The 6,822-nt window shown below is 32.6% G+C and overlaps 1 long non-coding RNA gene across 1 annotated transcript; it reads left to right on the top strand.

Moving 5' to 3' along the window:
- The first annotated feature begins 4,829 nt into the window (after positions 1 to 4,829).
- On the top strand, positions 4,830 to 6,587 carry LOC141702925 (uncharacterized). Its single transcript, XR_012567298.1, has 4 exons — positions 4,830 to 4,860; positions 5,223 to 5,336; positions 5,855 to 6,049; positions 6,150 to 6,587. It is a non-coding gene; the product is annotated as an uncharacterized LOC141702925 (long non-coding RNA).
- The last annotated feature ends 235 nt before the right edge of the window (positions 6,588 to 6,822 follow it).

The raw sequence follows: 6,822 nt of genomic DNA, 5'->3' as shown, positions 1-6,822 counted from the left end.
TTAATCGAAAGAGTTTATGTCGGAGAGCATTAATTTTGTAGCAAACAATATTAATTTGGCCGCAAACACTTTTCTAGTTGCCTTTCCTTTTTAGACGATTATTGGACAAACTATTTTGAAGTATTCATTATGGTTTCTCTTGTAATTCACTAGAACTGTACTTACCTCATACCTCTTTGTTTCTAACCATTGGCTGTGGCCTGGGGTCAAGCATATTGGGATCGAAAATATTATTGTAAATTATAATTGAATATCGACATTAAGAAATTGATTTTTGATGAGGAGGCGAAGAGCTGCAAACGTCCATCACATCTCGAACCACAAATGCATTAAACTACCAATCCACTTCGAACACGTTCATTTAGTATAAACAGGAACATCCTCAGACTATAGATGTCCAATTTCTTGCTCACAACCCTGCTTACAACCCTGCTCACAATTCAAATTATTATACATGTAAATGGTGACATACCATTATTACATATTTGTAAAGTCTTAAATGAAATCCATCAATTTCGTATTCTTTTTTATTATTAAATTTCATATCGAAACTCGTTAGAAAATGTAGACATAATTCAAAGCAGAAAGGAACATAGGAAAAAACAGAAAGGAATATATGGGATGCTGTTAAACAAAGTGAAGAATCTATAAACATAATGTTATACAATTTATGCATTCAGTCACATATATGTGCTTCTTTGATGTTTCAACCAATTTTTTTAGAGAATATTGTACACGCACCATAAGTATAAATTGATCTTGTTGCTTCCATGGATTACACTAAAGGCTAGATCAAGAGTGAACTCATGTAGTTTATGCAGAATGCTTGCCCATTAGTTCCATCACAACACTTAATAGATACATTAACAAAATTAGCTAATTATTTTTCTACCATTGATACACATTTATATTAGAAACTAAAGTATTATAAATCATCACTTAAATATTTGAATTTTGATATAGTGATGTATCACGTGTACCCCACTATTATATTCACCAATGAATATAAACATACATGATTAAATTTGATAAACACAAAATAAAAATTATGGTAAAAAGGCTTTGCAATCCCATCTCCCATTTGGTTAAGGATAGATTAGCTCAAGTTTCCAAATTATTGAAACAACTCATTACATTCAAAAATCCTCAATAATTTAACTAACCAATAATATAAAAGAAAATTGTATCACTAATTTTCTTCAATTAATATGCATTTCTGTTTCTCTAAAAAACAAAATATATATAATCTAAGGATTGTTCATGAAACATCATCATCTTAAAAAAATTAATTTCAATATAAAGATGTACCATGAACATCCTCAAATCATTTGGATTTGATAAACTATAACACATTTTTGATAATAAATTTAAATATTTTTACACTATCATTATATGAGAGGTCTTCTTACTATCATTCTATACAAGAATACATACACTCTATTGTTTGTAATTTGGTTATGAGGAACGTAGATTGTGTACCTATTTATAATAGAATAGAGGGTATAAAAAAATGTAACTTAACAACAATATAAAAAAAACATTTTTAAATATTATGCAATTTTGGATAGTAAGAGATAATATATCCAAAAATAAATTATTTTAGTAGTAAGGGGCACATTTTTTTTACAAAAACAATAAGGACAAAATATTAAATAAGTAGTAATATATGAGTATGCATATTTATCGATAATATATTTTTAAAGTGAAACAATGATTTTTAGATTATTAAGATATATGCATACTCATGATTTGTTGGTGGTTCACCAAAAAGACATATGGGCTTTTTTGAAACTGGGTAATGGAAGGGTAAATGACTAATTGTTAATTGGCTCAATATAATATTATTTTAATCTCTTTAGAAATAAATTGAATAGTCCTCTAAGTTTGCAAAGTTGTTTAACTAAAACTTGAATATCTTTTTTTCACAAAAAAATGAAGAATTCAATAAAATATTGAACCCCAGCCGTGACAAACCCCTAACTGTCAACTATAGCCTGATTGTGAAACAAAAAACCAGCTAACCAAATAGTTGTTGTGTTTTCAGATTGTTTAACGTATAGAATATTCAAATTCTTTAATATAAAAAGTATTGCAATGACATCTCGAGTAATCCAACCTACATCAATTCTGAAATTATTAGTAAGAGTTGACCTTCACATAAGCATTATCTATAGCCCAATATTCTGAACTATCAATTGATATTAGAGCAACAAAAGCCCCTAAAATATGAACACTTTTTATTGTTGTGAAAGGTGAGCTTTGCAATATCCACCACCGTCTCACATCTGATACAAGCCTTACGCATCTCAAAAAGTATCATATAAATCCTTTTTGGAGCGGCCGAAACCAGAAACAAAAGACAAAATAATATCATAACATAAAACACTAACACTACTAGAAATAGTGCATACGACATCGGTACTTAGAAATCGGCACGTAATGCACCCGGTGTTAAAAGAGTTTTTAACATCAGTTTGTAATTAAGCGATGTTTATAAGGATTTTGACATCGGTTTCTTCTAACAACCGTTATCTATGTTCAAATATTAGAAATGCCAAATAAATGTTTTTAACTTTGACATCGGTTGTTTTTAAAAATTGTTGTCTATAACCGATTCCAAAAAATAAAATTTAAGTTATCATTTTCCCCCGTTTCAGTATACAATTTCCCCCCCTTTAACTAAAAATTTTCCCCCTTCAACTCATTTTTCATTTCCCCCCTTTTAGAATATCTCCCCCTTTGCCCCCTTTACTCATACCCGACTCTCTCTCTCTCATCTCAAATCTACCATTGCAGTTTCTCTCACAACCTCAACTCAATCTTAAACACCATGACTGTTTCTCTCAAGCCTCGACTTCATCTCCCTCATCTCACATCTCTTTCTCTCCTCCCTCCCTCCCATAAACCCTCTAATTAAGCTCCAAATCGAGCTCTCTCTTCACTTTTTCTCTGTATTATCTCTTACCAACTATTTCTCTTTTTTCTTTCATCTCTCTCAGCGTCCCACTCTCCCTCTCCCATCTCCCTATCAACACATCTTAAACCCTAATTTACCCCATTCTAACAATTTAGTACTCACAGTTTCACAAATTTAAAACAATAACCCTAATTAAACACGAGCCCAACTCAAAATTGGTTCCATTCATGCTAATTATCTTGAAATAATTTTTTTGGTTCGATTTGTATGAAATTCATTGGTGGAAGGTTCGATTTGGGCCTTGGTGAAAGCGATTGAGGATATTTTGATGAAAGGTATCAATTTTCTCAAGTTTTTGGTTTTTTAGAGTATTAATCTTTCATTCTTTTAATATATATCTTTCAGGTCTCATCTCCAGCATCCAAACTATTAGCTAATATTCGAGATGCAAATCAGGGATGGTATCAGATCAGAGTGCTCTTTTGTTTTGGTTTTTCTAGTCCTTTTATCAATTTTACAGTCTATCCCCTTACCTTTATATGTTACCAGGAGTGACGGGAATAGTATGGGACGTTCTATGGATGTCAGCTCCCTGCCCCTAACAAATGAGAAAAGTGAGGGTACTATTGCTTTGATAAAATCAGGCGGTGAGAAGGTCAAGATAACCCCTATTTTGGTATGCTTATCATTTACTAAGTAGAGTTTATTGTTTATTTAAGTATGCTTTAGAATTCAGACTAGTGTTATTCATCATCTGCACTTTTTTGCTCTAGGACCACTTTAACACCACTGCATTTGGTGGGCTTTAAATTGCAAAAAGATGGATGACTTTTGAGGTATAACAAATAGGACATTTTGGTTTTTAGCATTGACAATAGTTGTCTTTCTCATGAATCCATGATATTTAGCCTTATTGATTGTTGCTTAATTTTTTTGCCACTAGAATGCGTCGTACTAATTTTTATTATACGCTTCTCCTAATTAATTTTTATAAACTTATTGTGATTTTTTCATATCAAAACTGTTAAGTTAGATGCATGAAGTTCTCTTGCAAGTATGACATGCATCAGTACGTGTTGTATACTTCTTGATTTTTCTTGCAACAGTTAATATTCATTAAGATGCATATTGGTCTGTTTCTCGTGACAAGGCATGGAGATGTATCCTCGCATTGGCAAAAACTTTGATATTCGAGCTTTTACCAACTGTAGATTGGGATGATGTCTTGGGAGGTTCTTGCTTTTACGTATTGCATAAAACAGGCGTGTTCTAGAAGGCGATTCCAACTTCTAAAAATATCTGTAGCACAATGTATATGAGACCTTACATGCGAAAGCATGTTAATTCTATATACATATGATTAGTTGTGCACCACCTAAGCATCTTACTATCTTTACTCACATGATAAACCTGACAATTACCGTCCTATAAAAGTTACAATTCTTGGGAGTGTATATATACTCGTATAAGCTCCTAGATTTTTTTGTCAATCTCATGCAAGGGAATAACTGTCCATAGTTAGTCTCTAAAAATTCTAGTAGCTAGATCTTTTTCAGTTAGTAACAAGATTGAGTAAGATCTCTTTCCAGAGAAAAAAATGCTTTGTATCCAGAGATTGTTAAAACTAAGGGACTCAGAAGTTATAAGGAATACTACCATTGTGTTGAATACTTCTGATCTATTTTTTTTTTCTTTTAGATCTTTGCAGGTGCATTTCTTGAAAATTACGAACCCCTAAGTGGTTTTTACTTCGAAGTCGATGATGATTCTCCCGTAGTCCAGGTTAAATTCTTTGGAGACAGAATTTTTCATAGGCTTTTAAGTTTTGCTTGAATTTTCAAGGATGTAACAACTACTTTTAAATTGAAGGAAAACATGGGTTTGTTTGACTACAACTTCCAAGCATTGTGTTTAATGGTTTTGTAGCTGCTGCCTTAGCACAGGTAACCTGAGTCTAATTACTTTGACTCTCTGCACACCAAATATGTGAACACTTCCTATTTACATATTTACATATGGATTGCTAGGTATATTCTTAACAATCTACCTTGAGGAAAATGACAACAGTTGTGAAATTATTAGTACTAAACACACAAATATATAAAGAAATACATATAAAGTATGATCATGGAAACTGACCGCCTAATCTGAAATTTAAATAACATATATTTGGCAACATATAGTTGTCAGACCCTTAGCATCCAAAGACACCATGTGAAATTCAGGTTGATTTCTATCTTTTTTTAACTAATAAATCTAGTGTATGCTAGCAGATTCATAATTCTTTTTGGCTTCTCTATATCAGGCTAACATTACTGGGACAAATCATATCATGTGGACCATGGGGACAGACTTCGAGTATCAGTATGCTCAGACGTGGTTCTGGAACATGGACAAGCTTATTCATTATGTCAATCAAGTTAGTTATTATCCAGAAAATATCATAGTTCCTTTGGAGTTGAAGTTGTTTGATTTTGTGATCTCTATATTCGTTGTCTTTAGTGATTAAATGGTTGTCTAGGCAGTTGGCACAGTATGTTGATGATAGTTTCTAAAATATTGGCCTCTCAATGCTCTATATTCAATACCATCCTTCTACACTGATGCCAAATATGCTGTAAATGCATTGTGGCCGCTCAAAATAGATGACTTCTTCCCGTGAGTATAAAATTAAAATGAGATGGTATTGTAGTTATATAATACATGCTTAACTGGTTTTTTAATATACGCTTGCGCGCGCACACACACATACTCACTACTTCATACCATCATCAAATATGCAAATCGTGTAAATGCCTACTAGATCGTGTAAATTCTTAAGTGGGTACTATCTGGTAGGTGTGCAATTTTATTAGTGATTTGATTATTTGATAAGTGCATTGCTTTCCTCTAGTTACATAAAATTTTAAGTAAAATGTATTACAAATTAATTAATAGGCAGCAAGGCGGTTATAACATTTTAAGGGAAGAAGTCAAGCAGGCCCTACAACTGACAGTTTGGCTGATACTTTGGCAATTGCGCAACATCATGATGCAGTTAGTGGTACTTCGCAGCAGCATGTGGCTAATGATTATGCAAAGAGGCTATCCACAGGATACAAATAGATGAGCATTTAACTAAATTACAAAGAGGCGAGCATTTAACTAAATATCTAGATTGTTAGACATGTAGTTTGGTCGCTGCCTGTTTTACTTACAAGCTATGGTCAACATTAATTCAGATTTTTTGCAGCCTGAACATGTCACTGCACTAGCTGGTATGGCAGAATCAACATCAACCTCTTCACGTGGAAGTCCACCAACCAAGTTTCAGCAGGAAAATGATTGTGATATATTACTTGTGCATTTTGGAATGCTTTAAGATTGAATTTTTAACATATAAACATGTATGGCCTGAAGATCCAGAAAGGAGTCCGCATGTATAGTTCTGAGGTTCTTATAGAAATTATGATTTAGTTCACTTGCATCTATCTGAGTCCTTAAATTTAACAATCTCTGGATACAAAGCAATTTCTGAAAATCTTTGGGTACAAAGCAATTTTAGCAAGCTGCACAGATAGATCCCCAGAGTTTTGAGGTCTCAAATTCGCTGAATAATGTCAGGTTAGTGGCAAGAGCTTGTACTTGTTGAGAATGCTAGGAGGCCCATATATTTTACAGCGATCCAACCAAATCCAATTGAATTGCATAACTTGTAAGTTGTAGAGATATTTAGAATGTTGGATGTAATAACTAGCGAATTTGGGTTTTATTGTTTTTGGTTGGGATGTTTATTCTAGACTTGTAATATATGTCAGAATTGATTTTGTTGGATTGGATGTTAAAAAATTTGGTATCAATGTATCTTAATGTTTTTGTTCGATGTTTTTGTATGTTTTTTGTTGGGATGTTGCATTGTTTTTTTT

The sequence above is a fragment of the Apium graveolens genome, unplaced genomic scaffold (assembly GCF_009905375.1).
Source record: "Apium graveolens cultivar Ventura unplaced genomic scaffold, ASM990537v1 ctg5896, whole genome shotgun sequence".
NCBI lineage: Eukaryota > Viridiplantae > Streptophyta > Magnoliopsida > Apiales > Apiaceae > Apium > Apium graveolens.
The sequence above is the reverse complement of the archived record's forward strand: the minus strand, read 5'-3'. Positions and strand labels throughout refer to the sequence as shown.